The sequence below is a fragment of the Nuphar pumila genome, chromosome 10 (genome assembly GCF_984573655.1).
Source record: "Nuphar pumila chromosome 10, dmNupPumi1.hap1.1, whole genome shotgun sequence".
Lineage (NCBI taxonomy): Eukaryota > Viridiplantae > Streptophyta > Magnoliopsida > Nymphaeales > Nymphaeaceae > Nuphar > Nuphar pumila.
Window position 1 is genome coordinate 66,883,156 of NC_143258.1, and position 20,789 is coordinate 66,903,944.

Sequence of the window (20,789 nt, forward strand, 5' to 3'; positions counted from 1 at the left end):
TGGTCGGAATTTTCAAATCTAGTTTTTATAACTGGTCGGGATTTTCAAATCCAGTTTCTATAACTGGTCGGGATTTTCAAATCCAGTTTTATAACTGGTTGGGATCTTCAAATCTAGTTTCTATAACTGGTCGATATTTTCAAATCCAGTTTTTATAACTGGTCGGGATTTTCAAATCCAGTTTCTATAACTGGTCGGGATTTTTAAATCTAGTTTTTATACCTGGTCGGGATTTTCAAATCCAGTTTCTATAACTGGTCAGGATTTTCAAATCCAGTTTCTATAATTGGTCGGGATTTTAAAACCAAATTTCTATAACTGGTCAGGATTTTCAAATCCAGTTTCTATAACTGGTCGGGATTTTCAAATCCAGTTTCTATAACTGGTCGGGATTTTCAAATCCAGTTTCTATAACTGGTCGAGATTTTCAAATCTAGTTTTTATAACTGGTCGGGATTTTCAAATCCAGTTTTTACAACTAGTCACGATTTTCAAATCCAGTTTCTATAACTGGTCGGGATTTTCAAATCCAGTTTTATAACTGGTCGGGATTTTCAAATCCAGTTTTATAACTGATCGGGATTTTCAAATCCATTTTCTATAACTGGTCGGGATTTTCAAATCTAGGTGTCATAACTAGTCAGAATTTTTAAATGAAGTTTCTATAACTGGTCGGGATTTTAAAATCCAGTTTCTATAACTGGTCGGGATTTTTAAATCCTGTTTCTATAACTGGTCGAGATTTTCAAATCTAGTTTTTATAACTGGTCGGGATTTTTAAATCCAGTTTCTATAACTGGTCGGGATTTTCAAATCCAGTTTCTATAACTGGTCGGGATTTTCAAATCCAGTTTTATAACTGGTCGGGATTTTCAAATCCAGTTTTTATAACTGGACGGGATTTTAAAATCCAGTTTCTATAACTGGTCAGGATTTTCAAATCAAGTTTCTATAACTGGTCGGGATTTTCAAATCCAGTTTTTATAACCGGTCGGGATTTTCAAATTCAGTGTTATAACTGGTCGGGATTTTCAAATCCAGTTTCTATAACTGGTCGGGATTTTAAAATCCAGTTTCTATAACTGGTCAGGATTTTCAAATCAAGTTTCTATAACTGGTCGGGATTTTCAAATCCAGTTTTTATAACCGGTCGGGATTTTCAAATTCAGTGTTATAACTGGTCGGGATTTTCAAATCCAGTTTCTATAACTGGTCGGGATTTTGAAATCTAGTTTCTATAACTGGTCTTTTCAAATCCAGTTTTATAACTGGTCAGGATTTTCAAATCCAGTTTTTATAACTGGTCGGGATTTTAAAATCCAGTTTCTATAACTGGTCAGGATTTTCAAATCAAGTTTCTATAACTGGTCGGGATTTTCAAATCCAGTTTTTATAACCGGTAGGGATTTTCAAATTCAGCGTTATAACTGGTCGGGATTTTCAAATCCAGTTTCTATAACTGGTCGGGATTTTGAAATCTAGTTTCTATAACTGGTCAGGATTTTCAATTCCAGATTTTATAACTGGTCGGAATTTTCAAATCCAGTTTCTATAACTGGTCAGGATTTTCAAATCCAGTTTCTATAACTGGTCGGGATTTTGAAATCCAGTTTCTATAACTGGTCGGGATTTTCAAATACAGTTTCTATAACTCGTCGAGATTTTCAAATCCAGTTTCTATAACTCGTCGGCATTTTCAACACCAGTTCTTATAACTGGTTGGGATTTTCAAATCCAGTATCTATAACTGGTCGGAATTTTCAAATCTAGTGTCATAACTGGTCGGAGTTTTTAAATCCAGTTTCTATAACTGGTCGGGATTTTCAAATCCAGTTTTATAACTGGTCGAATTTTCAAATCTAGTTTTTATAACTGGTCGGGATTTTTAAATTCAGTTTCTATAACTCGTCAGGATTTTCAAATCCAGTTTCTATAACTGGTCGGGATTTTCAAATCCAGTTTTTATAACTGGTCGGGATTTTCAAATTCAGAGTTATAACTGGCCGGGATTTTGAAATTCAGTTTCTATAACTGGTCGAGATTTTGAAATCCAGTTTCTATAACTGGTCGGGATTTTCAAATCCAGTTTTATTAACTGGTCGGGATTTTCAAATCCAGTTTCTATAACTGGTCGGGATTTTCAAATCCAGTTTTATAACTTGTCGGGATTTTCAAATCTAGTTTCTATAACTGGTCGGGATTTTCAAATCCAGTTTCTATAACTGGTCGGGATTTTCAAATCCAGTTTCTATAACTGGTCGGGATTTTCAAATCTAGTTTTTATAACTGGTCGGGATTTTTAAATCCAGTTTCTATAACTGGTCGGGATTTTCAAATCTAGTTTCTATAACTGGTCGGGATTTTCAAATCCAGTTTCTATAAGTGGTCGGGATTTTCAAATCTAGTTTTTATAACTGGTCGGGATTTTTAAATCCAGTTTCTATAACTGGTCGGGATTTTCAAATCCAGTTTCTATAACTGGTCAGGATTTTTAAATCTAGTTTTATAACTAGTCGGGATTTTCAAATCCAGTTTTATAACTAGTCGGGATTTTCAACTCCAGTTTTTATAACTGATCGGGATTTTCAAATCCAGTATCTATAACTGGTCGGAATTTTCAAATCTAGTGTCATAACTAGTCGGAATTTTTAAATCCAGTTTCTATAACTGGTCAGGATTTTCAAATCCAGTTTTATAACTGGTCAGGATTTTCAAATCCAGTTTCTATAACTGGTCAGGATTTTCAAATCCAGTTTTATAACTGGTCGGGATTTTCAAATCCAGTTTCTATAACTGGTCGAGATTTTTAAATCCAGTTTTATAACTGGTCGGGATTTTCAAATCCAGTTTTATAACTGGTCGGGATTTTCAAATCCATTTTCTATAACTGGTCGGGATTTTCAAATCTAGTTTTATAATTGGTCGGGATTTTCAAATCCAATGTTATAACTGATTAGGATCTTCAAATTCAGTTTCTATAACTCGTCGGGATTTTCAAATCCAGTTTTATAACTGGTCGGGATTTTCAAATCCAGTTTTTATAACTGGTCGGGATTTTCAAATTCAGTTTCTATAACTGGTCAGGATTTTCAAATCCAGTTTCTATAACTGGTCAGGATTTTCAAATCCAGTTTTTATAACTGGTCGGGATTTTCAAATTGAGTGTTATAACTGGTCGGGATTTTCAAATCCAGTTTCTATAACTGGTCGGGATTTTCAAATCCTGTTTTATAACTGGTCGGGATTTTCAAATCCAGTTTTATAACTGGTCGGGATTTTTAAATCCAGTTTTATAACTGGTCGGGATTTTCAAATCCAGTGTTATAACTCATCAGGATTTTCAAATTCAGTTTCTATAACTCGTCGGGATTTTCAAATCCAGTTTTATAACTGGTCGGGATTTTCAAATCCAGTTTTTATAACTGGTCAGGATTTTCAAATTCAGTTTCTATAACTGGTCAGGATTTTCAAATCCAGTTTCTATAACCGGTCGGGATTTAAAAATCCAGTTTTTATAACTGGTCGGGATTTTCAAATTCAGTGTTATAACAGGTCGGGATTTTCAAATCCAGTTTCTATAACTGGTCGGGATTTTTAAAGCCAGTTTCTATAACTGATTGGGATTTAGAAATCCAGTTTCTATAACTGGTCGGAATTTTCAAATCCAGTTTTAATAACTGGTCAGGATTTTCATATCCAGTTTCTATAACTGGTCGGGATTTTCAAATCCAGTTTTATAACTGGTCGGGATTTTCAAATCTAGTTTCTATAACTGGTCGGGATTTTCAAATCCAATTTCTATAACTGGTCGGGAATTTCAAATCCAGTTTCTAGAACTGGTCGGAATTTTCAAATCTAGTTTTTATAACTGGTCAGGATTTTCAAATCCAGTTTCTATAACTGGTCGGGATTTTCAAATCCAGTTTTATAACTGGTTGGGATTTTCAAATCTAGTTTCTATAACTGGTCGATATTTTCAAATCCAGTTTTTATAACTGGTCGGGATTTTCAAATCCAGTTTCTATAACTGGTCGGGATTTTTAAATCTAGTTTTTATACCTGGTCGGGATTTTCAAATCCAGTTTCTATAACTGGTCAGGATTTTCAAATCCAGTTTCTATAATTGGTCGGGATTTTAAAATCAAATTTCTATAACTGGTCAGGATTTTCAAATCCAGTTTCTATAACTGGTCGGGATTTTCAAATCCAGTTTCTATAACTGGTCGGGATTTTCAAATCCAGTTTCTATAACTGGTCGGGATTTTCAAATCCAGTTTCTATAACTGGTCGAGATTTTCAAATCTAGTTTTTATAATTGGTCGGGATTTTCAAATCCAGTTTTTACAACTGGTCGGGATTTTCAAATCCAGTTTCTATAACTGGTCGGGATTTTCAAATCCAGTTTTATAACTGGTCGGGATTTTCAAATCCAGTTTTATAACTGATCGGGATTTTCAAATCCATTTTCTATAACTGGTCGGGATTTTCAAATCTAGGTGTCATAACTAGTCAGAATTTTTAAATGAAGTTTCTATAACTGGTCGGAATTTTAAAATCCAGTTTCTATAACTGGTCGAGATTTTCAAATCCAGTTTTTATAACTGGTCGGGATTTTCAAATCCAGTTTCTATAACTGGTCAGGATTTTCAAATCCAGTTTCTAAAACTGGTCAGAATTTTGAAATCCAGTTTCTATAACTGGTTGGGATTTTCAAATACAGTTTCTATAACTGGTCGAGATTTTCAAATCCAGTTTCTATAACTGGTCGGGATTTTCAACTCCAGTTTTTATAACTGGTTGGGATTTTCAAATCCAGTATCTATAACTGGTCGGAATTTTCAAATCTAGTGTCATAACTAGTCAGAATTTTTAAATGAAGTTTCTATAACTGGTCGGGATTTTAAAATCCAGTTTCTATAACTGGTCGGGATTTTCAAATCCTGTTTCTATAACTGGTCGAGATTTTCAAATCTAGTTTTTATAACTGGTCGGGATTTTTAAATCCAGTTTCTATAACTGGTCGGGATTTTCAAATCCAGTTTCTATAACTGGTCGGGATTTTCAAATCCAGTTTTATAACTGGTCGGGATTTTCAAATCCAGTTTTTATAACTAGTCAGAATTTTTAAATGAAGTTTCTATAACTGGTCGGGATTTTAAAATCCAGTTTCTATAACTGGTCGGGATTTTCAAATCCTGTTTCTATAACTGGTCGAGATTTTCAAATCTAGTTTTTATAACTGGTCGGGATTTTTAAATCCAGTTTCTATAACTGGTCGGGATTTTCAAATCCAGTTTTATAACTGGTCGGGATTTTCAAATCCAGTTTTTATAACTGGACGGGATTTTAAAATCCAGTTTCTATAACTGGTCAGGATTTTCAAATCAAGTTTCTATAACTGGTCGGGATTTTCAAATCCAGTTTTTATAACCGGTCGGGATTTTCAAATTCAGTGTTATAACTGGTCGGGATTTTCAAATCCAGTTTCTATAACTGGTCGGGATTTTGAAATCTAGTTTCTATAACTGGTCTTTTCAAATCCAGTTTTATAACTGGTCGGGATTTTCAAATCCAGTTTTTATAACTGGTCGGGATTTTAAAATCCAGTTTCTATAACTGGTCAGGATTTTCAAATCAAGTTTCTATAACTGGTCGGGATTTTCAAATCCAGTTTTTATAACCGGTAGGGATTTTCAAATTCAGTGTTATAACTGGTCGGGATTTTCAAATCCAGTTTCTATAACTGGTCGGGATTTTGAAATCTAGTTTCTATAACTGGTCGGGATTTTCAATTCCAGATTTTATAACTGGTCGGAATTTTCAAATCCAGTTTCTATAACTGGTCAGGATTTTCAAATCCAGTTTCTATAACTGGTCGGGATTTTGAAATCCAGTTTCTATAACTGGTCGGGATTTTCAAATACAGTTTCTATAACTGGTCGAGATTTTCAAATCCAGTTTCTATAACTCGTCGGCATTTTCAACACCAGTTCTTATAACTGGTTGGGATTTTCAAATCCAGTATCTATAACTGGTCGGAATTTTCAAATCTAGTGTCATAACTGGTCAGAGTTTTTAAATCCAGTTTCTATAACTGGTCGGGATTTTCAAATCCAGTTTTATAACTGGTCGAATTTTCAAATCTAGTTTTTATAACTGGTCGGGATTTTCAAATCCAGTTTCTATAACTCGTCAGGATTTTCAAATCCAGTTTCTATAACTGGTCGGGATTTTCAAATCCAGTTTTTATAACTGGTTGGGATTTTCAAATTCAGAGTTATAACTGGCCGGGATTTTGAAATTCAGTTTCTATAACTGGTCGAGATTTTGAAATCCAGTTTCTATAACTGGTCGGGATTTTCAAATCCAGTTTTATTAACTGGTCGGGATTTTCAAATCCAGTTTCTATAACTGGTCGGGATTTTCAAATCCAGTTTTATAACTAGTCGGGATTTTCAAATCTAGTTTCTATAACTGGTCGGGATTTTCAAATCCAGTTTCTATAACTGGTCGGAATTTTCAAATCCAGTTTCTATAACTGGTCGGGATTTTCAAATCCAGTTTTTATAACCGGTAGGGATTTTCAAATTCAGTGTTATAACTGGTCGGGATTTTCAAATCCAGTTTCTATAACTGGTCGGGATTTTGAAATCTAGTTTCTATAACTGGTCGGGATTTTCAATTCCAGATTTTATAACTGGTCGGAATTTTCAAATCCAGTTTCTATAACTGGTCAGGATTTTCAAATCCAGTTTCTATAACTGGTCGGGATTTTGAAATCCAGTTTCTATAACTGGTCGGGATTTTCAAATACAGTTTCTATAACTGGTCGAGATTTTGAAATCCAGTTTCTATAACTCGTCGGCATTTTCAACACCAGTTCTTATAACTGGTTGGGATTTTCAAATCCAGTATCTATAACTGGTCGGAATTTTCAAATCTAGTGTCATAACTGGTCGGAATTTTCAAATCCAGTTTTATAACTGGTCGAATTTTCAAATCTAGTTTTTATAACTGGTCGGGATTTTTAAATTCAGTTTCTATAACTCGTCAGGATTTTCAAATCCAGTTTCTATAACTGGTCGGGATTTTCAAATCCAGTTTTTATAACTGGTCGGGATTTTCAAATTCAGAGTTATAACTGGCCGGGATTTTGAAATTCAGTTTCTATAACTGGTCGAGATTTTGAAATCCAGTTTCTATAACTGGTCGGGATTTTCAAATCCAGTTTTATTAACTGGTCGGGATTTTCAAATCCAGTTTCTATAACTGGTCGGGATTTTCAAATCCAGTTTCTATAACTGGTCAGGATTTTCAAATCCAGTTTTATAACTGGTCGGGATTTTCAAATCCAGTTTCTATAACTGGTCGAGATTTTTAAATCCAGTTTTATAACTGGTCGGGATTTTCAAATCCAGTTTTATAACTGGTCGGGATTTTCAAATCCATTTTCTATAACTGGTCGGGATTTTCAAATCTAGTTTTATAATTGGTCGGGATTTTCAAATTCAGTGTTATAACTGATTAGGATTTTCAAATTCAGTTTCTATAACTCGTCGGGATTTTCAAATCCAGTTTTATAACTGGTCGGGATTTTCAAATCCAGTTTTTATAACTGGTCGGGATTTTCAAATTCAGTTTCTATAACTAGTCAGGATTTTCAAATCCAGTTTCTATAACTGGTCGGGATTTTCAAATCCAGTTTTTATAACTGGTCGGGATTTTCAAATTGAGTGTTATAACTGGTCGGGATTTTCAAATCCAGTTTCTATAACTGGTCGGGATTTTCAAATCCTGTTTTATAACTGGTCGGGATTTTCAAATCCAGTTTTATAACTGGTCGGGATTTTTAAATCCAGTTTTATAACTGGTCGGGATTTTCAAATCCAGTGTTATAACTGCTCAGGATTTTCAAATTCATTTTCTATAACTCGTCGGGATTTTCAAATCCAGTTTTATAACTGGTCGGGATTTTCAAATCCAGTTTTTATAACTGGTCAGGATTTTCAAATTCAGTTTCTATAACTGGTCAGGATTTTCAAATCCAGTTTCTATAACCGGTCGGGATTTAAAAATCCAGTTTTTATAACTGGTCGGGATTTTCAAATTCAGTGTTATAACTGGTCGGGATTTTCAAATCCAGTTTCTATAACTGGTCGGGATTTTTAAAGCCAGTTTCTATAACTGATTGGGATTTAGAAATCCAGTTTCTATAACTGGTCGGAATTTTCAAATCCAGTTTTAATAACTGGTCAGGATTTTCATATCCAGTTTCTATAACTGGTCGGGATTTTCAAATCCAGTTTTATAACTGGTCGGGATTTTCAAATCTAGTTTCTATAACTGGTCGGGATTTTCAAATCCAATTTCTATAACTGGTCGGGAATTTCAAATCCAGTTTCTATAACTGGTCGGGAATTTTCAAATCTAGTTTTTATAACTGGTCGGGATTTTCAAATCCAGTTTTTATAACTGGTCGGGATTTTCAAATTCAGAGTTATAACTGGCCGGGATTTTGAAATTCAGTTTCTATAACTGGTCGAGATTTTGAAATCCAGTTTCTATAACTGGTCGGGATTTTCAAATCCAGTTTTATTAACTGGTCGGGATTTTCAAATCCAGTTTCTATAACTGGTCGGGATTTTCAAATCCAGTTTTATAACTGGTCGGGATTTTCAAATCTAGTTTCTATAACTGGTCGGGATTTTCAAATCCAGTTTCTATAATTGGTCGGGATTTTCAAATCCAGTTTCTATAACTGGTCGGGATTTTCAAATCTAGTTTTTATAACTGGTCGGAATTTTTAAATCCAGTTTCTATAACTGGTCGGGATTTTCAAATCTAGTTTCTATAACTGGTCGGGATTTTCAAATCCAGTTTCTATAACTGGTCGGGATTTTCAAATCTAGTTTTTATAACTGGTCGGGATTTTTAAATCCAGTTTCTATAACTGGTCGGGATTTTCAAATCCAGTTTCTATAACTGGTCAGGATTTTTAAATCTAGTTTTATAACTGGTCGGGATTTTCAAATCCAGTTTTATAACTAGTCGGGATTTTCAACTCCAGTTTTTATAACTGATCGGGATTTTCAAATCTAGTATCTATAACTGGTCGGAATTTTCAACACCAGTTCTTATAACTGGTTGGGATTTTCAAATCCAGTATCTATAACTGGTCGGAATTTTCAAATCTAGTGTCATAACTGGTCGGAGTTTTTAAATCCAGTTTCTATAACTGGTCGGGATTTTCAAATCCAGTTTCTATAACTGGTCGGGATTTTTAAAGCCAGTTTCTATAACTGATTGGGATTTAGAAATCCAGTTTCTATAACTGGTCGGAATTTTCAAATCCAGTTTTAATAACTGGTCAGGATTTTCATATCCAGTTTCTATAACTGGTCGGGATTTTCAAATCCAGTTTTATAACTGGTCGGGATTTTCAAATCTAGTTTCTATAACTGGTCGGGATTTTCAAATCCAATTTCTATAACTGGTCGGGAATTTCAAATCCAGTTTCTATAACTGGTCGGGAATTTTCAAATCTAGTTTTTATAACTGGTCGGGATTTTCAAATCCAGTTTTTATAACTGGTCGGGATTTTCAAATTCAGAGTTATAACTGGCCGGGATTTTGAAATTCAGTTTCTATAACTGGTCGAGATTTTGAAATCCAGTTTCTATAACTGGTCGGGATTTTCAAATCCAGTTTTATTAACTGGTCGGGATTTTCAAATCCAGTTTCTATAACTGGTCGGGATTTTCAAATCCAGTTTTATAACTGGTCGGGATTTTCAAATCTAGTTTCTATAACTGGTCGGGATTTTCAAATCCAGTTTCTATAATTGGTCGGGATTTTCAAATCCAGTTTCTATAACTGGTCGGGATTTTCAAATCTAGTTTTTATAACTGGTCGGGATTTTTAAATCCAGTTTCTATAACTGGTCGGGATTTTCAAATCTAGTTTCTATAACTGGTCGGGATTTTCAAATCCAGTTTCTATAACTGGTCGGGATTTTCAAATCTAGTTTTTATAACTGGTCGGGATTTTTAAATCCAGTTTCTATAACTGGTCGGGATTTTCAAATCCAGTTTCTATAACTGGTCAGGATTTTTAAATCTAGTTTTATAACTGGTCGGGATTTTCAAATCCAGTTTTATAACTAGTCGGGATTTTCAACTCCAGTTTTTATAACTGATCGGGATTTTCAAATCCAGTATCTATAACTGGTCGGAATTTTCAAATCTAGTGTCATAACTAGTCGGAATTTTTAAATCCAGTCTCTATAACTGGTCAGGATTTTCAAATCCAGTTTTATAACTGGTCAGGATTTTCAAATCCAGTTTCTATAACTGGTCAGGATTTTCAAATCCAGTTTTATAACTGGTCGGGATTTTCAAATCCAGTTTCTATAACTGGTCGAGATTTTTAAATCCAGTTTTATAACTGGTCGGGATTTTCAAATCCAGTTTTATAACTGGTCGGGATTTTCAAATCCATTTTCTATAACTGGTCGGGATTTTCAAATCTAGTTTTATAATTGGTCGGGATTTTCAAATCCAGTGTTATAACTGATTAGGATTTTCAAATTCAGTTTCTATAACTCGTCGGGATTTTCAAATCCAGTTTTATAACTGGTCGGGATTTTCAAATCCAGTTTTTATAACTGGTCGGGATTTTCAAATTCAGTTTCTATAACTGGTCAGGATTTTCAAATCCAGTTTCTATAACTGGTCGGGATTTTCAAATCTAGTTTTTATAACTGGTCGGAATTTTCAAATTGAGTGTTATAACTGGTCGGGATTTTCAAATCCAGTTTCTATAACTGGTCGGGATTTTCAAATCTTGTTTTATAACTGGTCGGGATTTTCAAATCCAGTTTTATAACTGGTCGGGATTTTTAAATCCAGTTTTATAACTGGTCGGGATTTTCAAATCCAGTGTTATAACTGATCAGGATTTTCAAATTCAGTTTCTATAACTCGTCGGGATTTTCAAATCCAGTTTTATAACTGGTCGGGATTTTCAAATCCAGTTTTTATAACTGGTCAGGATTTTCAAATTCAGTTTCTATAACTGGTCAGGATTTTCAAATCCAGTTTCTATAACCGGTCGGGATTTAAAAATCCAGTTTTTATAACTGGTCGGGATTTTCAAATTCAGTGTTATAACTGGTCGGGATTTTCAAATCCAGTTTCTATAACTGGTCGGGATTTTTAAAGCCAGTTTCTATAACTGATTGGGATTTAGAAATCCAGTTTCTATAACTGGTCGGAATTTTCAAATCCAGTTTTAATAACTGGTCAGGATTTTCATATCCAGTTTCTATAACTGGTCGGGATTTTCAAATCCAGTTTTATAACTGTTCGGGATTTTCAAATCTAGTTTCTATAACTGGTCGGGATTTTCAAATCCAATTTCTATAACTGGTCGGGAATTTCAAATCCAGTTTCTATAACTGGTCGGAATTTTCAAATCTAGTTTTTATAACTGGTCGGGATTTTCAAATCCAGTTTCTATAACTGGTCGGGATTTTCAAATCCAGTTTTATAACTGGTTGGGATCTTCAAATCTAGTTTCTATAACTGGTCGATATTTTCAAATCCAGTTTTTATAACTGGTCGGGATTTTCAAATCCAGTTTCTATAACTGGTCGGGATTTTTAAATCTAGTTTTTATACCTGGTCGGGATTTTCAAATCCAGTTTCTATAACTAGTCAGGATTTTCAAATCCAGTTTCTATAATTGGTCGGGATTTTAAAACCAAATTTCTATAACTGGTCAGGATTTTCAAATCCAGTTTCTATAACTGGTCGGGATTTTCAAATCCAGTTTCTATAACTGGTCGGGATTTTCAAATCCAGTTTCTATAACTGGTCGGGATTTTCAAATCCAGTTTCTATAACTGGTCGAGATTTTCAAATCTAGTTTTTATAACTGGTCGGGATTTTCAAATCCAGTTTTTACAACTAGTCACGATTTTCAAATCCAGTTTCTATAACTGGTCGGGATTTTCAAATCCAGTTTTATAACTGGTCGGGATTTTCAAATCCAGTTTTATAACTGATCGGGATTTTCAAATCCATTTTCTATAACTGGTCGGGATTTTCAAATCTAGGTGTCATAACTAGTCAGAATTTTTAAATGAAGTTTCTATAACTGGTCGGGATTTTAAAATCCAGTTTCTATAACTGGTCGGGATTTTTAAATCCTGTTTCTATAACTGGTCGAGATTTTCAAATCTAGTTTTTATAACTGGTCGGGATTTTTAAATCCAGTTTCTATAACTGGTCGGGATTTTCAAATCCAGTTTCTATAACTGGTCGGGATTTTCAAATCCAGTTTTATAACTGGTCGGGATTTTCAAATCCAGTTTTTATAACTGGACGGGATTTTAAAATCCAGTTTCTATAACTGGTCGGAATTTTCAAATCTAGTGTCATAACTGGTCAGAGTTTTTAAATCCAGTTTCTATAACTGGTCGGGATTTTCAAATCCAGTTTTATAACTGGTCGAATTTTCAAATCTAGTTTTTATAACTGGTCGGGATTTTCAAATCCAGTTTCTATAACTCGTCAGGATTTTCAAATCCAGTTTCTATAACTGGTCGGGATTTTCAAATCCAGTTTTTATAACTGGTCGGGATTTTCAAATTCAGAGTTATAACTGGCCGGGATTTTGAAATTCAGTTTCTATAACTGGTCGAGATTTTGAAATCCAGTTTCTATAACTGGTCGGGATTTTCAAATCCAGTTTTATTAACTGGTCGGGATTTTCAAATCCAGTTTCTATAACTGGTCGGGATTTTCAAATCCAGTTTTATAACTAGTCGGGATTTTCAAATCTAGTTTCTATAACTAGTCGGGATTTTCAAATCCAGTTTCTATAACTGGTCGGAATTTTCAAATCCAGTTTCTATAACTGGTCGGGATTTTCAAATCCAGTTTTTATAACCGGTAGGGATTTTCAAATTCAGTGTTATAACTGGTCGGGATTTTCAAATCCAGTTTCTATAACTGGTCGGGATTTTGAAATCTAGTTTCTATAACTGGTCGGGATTTTCAATTCCAGATTTTATAACTGGTCGGAATTTTCAAATCCAGTTTCTATAACTGGTCAGGATTTTCAAATCCAGTTTCTATAACTGGTCGGGATTTTGAAATCCAGTTTCTATAACTGGTCGGGATTTTCAAATACAGTTTCTATAACTGGTCGAGATTTTCAAATCCAGTTTCTATAACTCGTCGGCATTTTCAACACCAGTTCTTATAACTGGTTGGGATTTTCAAATCCAGTATCTATAACTGGTCGGAATTTTCAAATCTAGTGTCATAACTGGTCGGAATTTTCAAATCCAGTTTTATAACTGGTCGAATTTTCAAATCTAGTTTTTATAACTGGTCGGGATTTTTAAATTCAGTTTCTATAACTCGTCAGGATTTTCAAATCCAGTTTCTATAACTGGTCGGGATTTTCAAATCCAGTTTTTATAACTGGTCGGGATTTTCAAATTCAGAGTTATAACTGGCCGGGATTTTGAAATTCAGTTTCTATAACTGGTCGAGATTTTGAAATCCAGTTTCTATAACTGGTCGGGATTTTCAAATCCAGTTTTATTAACTGGTCGGGATTTTCAAATCCAGTTTCTATAACTGGTCGGGATTTTCAAATCCAGTTTCTATAACTGGTCAGGATTTTCAAATCCAGTTTTATAACTGGTCGGTATTTTCAAATCCAGTTTCTATAACTGGTCGAGATTTTTAAATCCAGTTTTATAACTGGTCGGGATTTTCAAATCCAGTTTTATAACTGGTCGGGATTTTCAAATCCATTTTCTATAACTGGTCGGGATTTTCAAATCTAGTTTTATAATTGGTCGGGATTTTCAAATCCAGTGTTATAACTGATTAGGATTTTCAAATTCAGTTTCTATAACTCGTCGGGATTTTCAAATCCAGTTTTATAACTGGTCGGGATTTTCAAATCCAGTTTTTATAACTGGTCGGGATTTTCAAATTCAGTTTCTATAACTAGTCAGGATTTTCAAATCCAGTTTCTATAACTGGTCGGGATTTTCAAATCCAGTTTTTATAACTGGTCGGGATTTTCAAATTGAGTGTTATAACTGGTCGGGATTTTCAAATCCAGTTTCTATAACTGGTCGGGATTTTCAAATCCTGTTTTATAACTGGTCGGGATTTTCAAATCCAGTTTTATAACTGGTCGGGATTTTTAAATCCAGTTTTATAACTGGTCGGGATTTTCAAATCCAGTGTTATAACTGCTCAGGATTTTCAAATTCATTTTCTATAACTCGTCGGGATTTTCAAATCCAGTTTTATAACTGGTCGTGATTTTCAAATCCAGTTTTTATAACTGGTCAGGATTTTCAAATTCAGTTTCTATAACTGGTCAGGATTTTCAAATCCAGTTTCTATAACCGGTCGGGATTTAAAAATCCAGTTTTTATAACTGGTCGGGATTTTCAAATTCAGTGTTATAACTGGTCGGGATTTTCAAATCCAGTTTCTATAACTGGTCGGGATTTTTAAAGCCAGTTTCTATAACTGATTGGGATTTAGAAATCCAGTTTCTATAACTGGTCGGAATTTTCAAATCCAGTTTTAATAACTGGTCAGGATTTTCATATCCAGTTTCTATAACTGGTCGGGATTTTCAAATCCAGTTTTATAACTGGTCGGGATTTTCAAATCTAGTTTCTATAACTGGTCGGGATTTTCAAATCCAATTTCTATAACTGGTCGGGAATTTCAAATCCAGTTTCTATAACTGGTCGGGAATTTTCAAATCTAGTTTTTATAACTGGTCGGGATTTTCAAATCCAGTTTTTATAACTGGTCGGGATTTTCAAATTCAGAGTTATAACTGGCCGGGATTTTGAAATTCAGTTTCTATAACTGGTCGAGATTTTGAAATCCAGTTTCTATAACTGGTCGGGATTTTCAAATCCAGTTTTATTAACTGGTCGGGATTTTCAAATCCAGTTTCTATAACTGGTCGGGATTTTCAAATCCAGTTTTATAACTGGTCGGGATTTTCAAATCTAGTTTCTATAACTGGTCGGGATTTTCAAATCCAGTTTCTATAATTGGTCGGGATTTTCAAATCCAGTTTCTATAACTGGTCGGGATTTTCAAATCTAGTTTTTATAACTGGTCGGGATTTTTAAATCCAGTTTCTATAACTGGTCGGGATTTTCAAATCTAGTTTCTATAACTGGTCGGGATTTTCAAATCCAGTTTCTATAACTGGTCGGGATTTTCAAATCTAGTTTTTATAACTGGTCGGGATTTTTAAATCCAGTTTCTATAACTGGTCGGGATTTTCAAATCCAGTTTCTATAACTGGTCAGGATTTTTAAATCTAGTTTTATAACTGGTCGGGATTTTCAAATCCAGTTTTATAACTAGTCGGGATTTTCAACTCCAGTTTTTATAACTGATCGGGATTTTCAAATCCAGTATCTATAACTGGTCGGAATTTTCAACACCAGTTCTTATAACTGGTTGGGATTTTCAAATCCAGTATCTATAACTGGTCGGAATTTTCAAATCTAGTGTCATAACTGGTCGGAGTTTTTAAATCCAGTTTCTATAACTGGTCGGGATTTTCAAATCCAGTTTCTATAACTGGTCGGGATTTTTAAAGCCAGTTTCTATAACTGATTGGGATTTAGAAATCCAGTTTCTATAACTGGTCGGAATTTTCAAATCCAGTTTTAATAACTGGTCAGGATTTTCATATCCAGTTTCTATAACTGGTCGGGATTTTCAAATCCAGTTTTATAACTGGTCGGGATTTTCAAATCTAGTTTCTATAACTGGTCGGGATTTTCAAATCCAATTTCTATAACTGGTCGGGAATTTCAAATCCAGTTTCTATAACTGGTCGGGAATTTTCAAATCTAGTTTTTATAACTGGTCGGGATTTTCAAATCCAGTTTTTATAACTGGTCGGGATTTTCAAATTCAGAGTTATAACTGGCCGGGATTTTGAAATTCAGTTTCTATAACTGGTCGAGATTTTGAAATCCAGTTTCTATAACTGGTCGGGATTTTCAAATCCAGTTTTATTAACTGGTCGGGATTTTCAAATCCAGTTTTATTAACTGGTCGGGATTTTCAAATCCAGTTTTATAACTGGTCGGGATTTTCAAATCTAGTTTCTATAACTGGTCGGGATTTTCAAATCCAGTTTCTATAATTGGTCGGGATTTTCAAATCCAGTTTCTATAACTGGTCGGGATTTTCAAATCTAGTTTTTATAACTGGTCGGGATTTTTAAATCCAGTTTCTATAACTGGTCGGGATTTTCAAATCTAGTTTCTATAACTGGTCGGGATTTTCAAATCCAGTTTCTATAACTGGTCGGGATTTTCAAATCTAGTTTTTATAACTGGTCGGGATTTTTAAATCCAGTTTCTATAACTAGTCGGGATTTTCAAATCCAGTTTCTATAACTGGTCAGGATTTTTAAATCTAGTTTTATAACTGGTCGGGATTTTCAAATCCAGTTTTATAACTAGTCGGGATTTTCAACTCCAGTTTTTATAACTGATCGGGATTTTCAAATCCAGTATCTATAACTGGTCGGAATTTTCAAATCTAGTGTCATAACTAGTCGGAATTTTTAAATCCAGTCTCTATAACTGGTCAGGATTTTCAAATCCAGTTTTATAACTGGTCAGGATTTTCAAATCCAGTTTCTATAACTGGTCAGGATTTTCAAATCCAGTTTTATAACTGGTCGGGATTTTCAAATCCAGTTTCTATAACTGGTCGAGATTTTTAAATCCAGTTTTATAACTGGTCGGGATTTTCAAATCCAGTTTTATAACTGGTCGGGATTTTCAAATCCATTTTCTATAACTGGTCGGGATTTTCAAATCTAGTTTTATAATTGGTCGGGATTTTCAAATCCAGTGTTATAACTGATTAGGATTTTCAAATTCAGTTTCTATAACTCGTCGGGATTTTCAAATCCAGTTTTATAACTGGTCGGGATTTTCAAATCCAGTTTTTATAACTGGTCGGGATTTTCAAATTCAGTTTCTATAACTGGTCAGGATTTTCAAATCCAGTTTCTATAACTGGTCGGGATTTTCAAATCTAGTTTTTATAACTGGTCGGGATTTTCAAATTGAGTGTTATAACTGGTCGGGATTTTCAAATCCAGTTTCTATAACTGGTCGGGATTTTCAAATCTTGTTTTATAACTGGTCGGGATTTTCAAATCCAGTTTTATAACTGGTCGGGATTTTTAAATCCAGTTTTATAACTGGTCGGGATTTTCAAATCCAGTGTTATAACTGATCAGGATTTTCAAATTCAGTTTCTATAACTCGTCGGGATTTTCAAATCCAGTTTTATAACTGGTCGGGATTTTCAAATCCAGTTTTTATAACTGGTCAGGATTTTCAAATTCAGTTTCTATAACTGGTCAGGATTTTCAAATCCAGTTTCTATAACCGGTCGGGATTTAAAAATCCAGTTTTTATAACTGGTCGGGATTTTCAAATTCAGTGTTATAACTGGTCGGGATTTTCAAATCCAGTTTCTATAACTGGTCGGGATTTTTAAAGCCAGTTTCTATAACTGATTGGGATTTAGAAATCCAGTTTCTATAACTGGTCGGAATTTTCAAATCCAGTTTTAATAACTGGTCAGGATTTTCATATCCAGTTTCTATAACTGGTCGGGATTTTCAAATCCATTTTTATAACTGTTCGGGATTTTCAAATCTAGTTTCTATAACTGGTCGGGATTTTCAAATCCAATTTCTATAACTGGTCGGGAATTTCAAATCCAGTTTCTATAACTGGTCGGAATTTTCAAATCTAGTTTTTATAACTGGTCGGGATTTTCAAATCCAGTTTCTATAACTGGTCGGGATTTTCAAATCCAGTTTTATAACTGGTTGGGATCTTCAAATCTAGTTTCTATAACTGGTCGATATTTTCAAATCCAGTTTTTATAACTGGTCGGGATTTTCAAATCCAGTTTCTATAACTGGTCGGGATTTTTAAATCTAGTTTTTATACCTGGTCGGGATTTTCAAATCCAGTTTCTATAACTGGTCAGGATTTTCAAATCCAGTTTCTATAATTGGTCGGGATTTTAAAACCAAATTTCTATAACTGGTCAGGATTTTCAAATCCAGTTTCTATAACTGGTCGGGATTTTCAAATCCAGTTTCTATAACTGGTCGGGATTTTCAAATCCAGTTTCTATAACTGGTCGGGATTTTCAAATCCAGTTTCTATAACTGGTCGAGATTTTCAAATCTAGTTTTTATAACTGGTCGGGATTTTCAAATCCAGTTTTTACAACTAGTCACGATTTTCAAATCCAGTTTCTATAACTGGTCGGGATTTTCAAATCCAGTTTTATAACTGGTCGGGATTTTCAAATCCAGTTTTATAACTGATCGGGATTTTCAAATCCATTTTCTATAACTGGTCGGGATTTTCAAATCTAGGTGTCATAACTAGTCAGAATTTTTAAATGAAGTTTCTATAACTGGTCGGGATTTTAAAATCCAGTTTCTATAACTGGTCGGGATTTTTAAATCCTGTTTCTATAACTGGTCGAGATTTTCAAATCTAGTTTTTATAACTGGTCGGGATTTTTAAATCCAGTTTCTATAACTGGTCGGGATTTTCAAATCCAGTTTCTATAACTGGTCGGGATTTTCAAATCCAGTTTTATAACTGGTCGGGATTTTCAAATCCAGTTTTTATAACTGGACGGGATTTTAAAATCCAGTTTCTATAACTGGTCAGGATTTTCAAATCAAGTTTCTATAACTGGTCGGGATTTTCAAATCCAGTTTTTATAACCGGTCGGGATTTTCAAATTCAGTGTTATAACTGGTCGGGATTTTCAAATCCAGTTTCTATAACTGGTCGGGATTTTAAAATCCAGTTTCTATAACTGGTCAGGATTTTCAAATCAAGTTTCTATAACTGGTCGGGATTTTCAAATCCAGTTTTTATAACCGGTCGGGATTTTCAAATTCAGTGTTATAACTGGTCGGGATTTTCAAATCCAGTTTCTATAACTGGTCGGGATTTTGAAATCTAGTTTCTATAACTGGTCTTTTCAAATCCAGTTTTATAACTGGTCAGGATTTTCAAATCCAGTTTTTATAACTGGTCGGGATTTTAAAATCCAGTTTCTATAACTGGTCAGGATTTTCAAATCAAGTTTCTATAACTGGTCGGGATTTTCAAATCCAGTTTTTATAACCGGTAGGGATTTTCAAATTCAGCGTTATAACTGGTCGGGATTTTCAAATCCAGTTTCTATAACTGGTCGGGATTTTGAAATCTAGTTTCTATAACTGGTCAGGATTTTCAATTCCAGATTTTATAACTGGTCGGAATTTTCAAATCCAGTTTCTATAACTGGTCAGGATTTTCAAATCCAGTTTCTATAACTGGTCGGGATTTTGAAATCCAGTTTCTATAACTGGTCGGGATTTTCAAATACAGTTTCTATAACTCGTCGAGATTTTCAAATCCAGTTTCTATAACTCGTCGGCATTTTCAACACCAGTTCTTATAACTGGTTGGGATTTTCAAATCCAGTATCTATAACTGGTCGGAATTTTCAAATCTAGTGTCATAACTGGTCGGAGTTTTTAAATCCAGTTTCTATAACTGGTCGGGATTTTCAAATCCAGTTTTATAACTGGTCGAATTTTCAAATCTAGTTTTTATAACTGGTCGGGATTTTTAAATTCAGTTTCTATAACTCGTCAGGATTTTCAAATCCAGTTTCTATAACTGGTCGGGATTTTCAAATCCAGTTTTTATAACTGGTCGGGATTTTCAAATTCAGAGTTATAACTGGCCGGGATTTTGAAATTCAGTTTCTATAACTGGTCGAGATTTTGAAATCCAGTTTCTATAACTGGTCGGGATTTTAAAATCCAGTTTTATTAACTGGTCGGGATTTTCAAATCCAGTTTCTATAACTGGTCGGGATTTTCAAATCCAGTTTTATAACTAGTCGGGATTTTCAAATCTAGTTTCTATAACTGGTCGGGATTTTCAAATCCAGTTTCTATAACTGGTCGGGATTTTCAAATCCAGTTTCTATAACTGGTCGGGATTTTCAAATCCAGTTTTTATAACCGGTAGGGATTTTCAAATTCAGTGTTATAACTGGTCGGGATTTTCAAATCCAGTTTCTATAACTGGTCGGGATTTTGAAATCTAGTTTCTATAACTGGTCGGGATTTTCAATTCCAGATTTTATAACTGGTCGGAATTTTCAAATCCAGTTTCTATAACTGGTCAGGATTTTCAAATCCAGTTTCTATAACTGGTCGGGATTTTGAAATCCAGTTTCTATAACTGGTCGGGATTTTCAAATACAGTTTCTATAACTGGTCGAGATTTTCAAATCCAGTTTCTATAACTCGTCGGCATTTTCAACACTAGTTCTTATAACTGGTTGGGATTTTCAAATCCAGTATCTATAACTGGTCGGAATTTTCAAATCTAGTGTCATAACTGGTCGGAATTTTTAAATCCAGTTTCTATAACTGGTCGGGATTTTCAAATCCAGTTTTATAACTGGTCGAATTTTCAAATCTAGTTTTTATAACTGGTCGGGATTTTTAAATTCAGTTTCTATAACTCGTCAGGATTTTCAAATCCAGTTTCTATAACTGGTCGGGATTTTCAAATCCAGTTTTTATAACTGGTCGGGATTTTCAAATTCAGAGTTATAACTGGCCGGGATTTTGAAATTCAGTTTCTATAA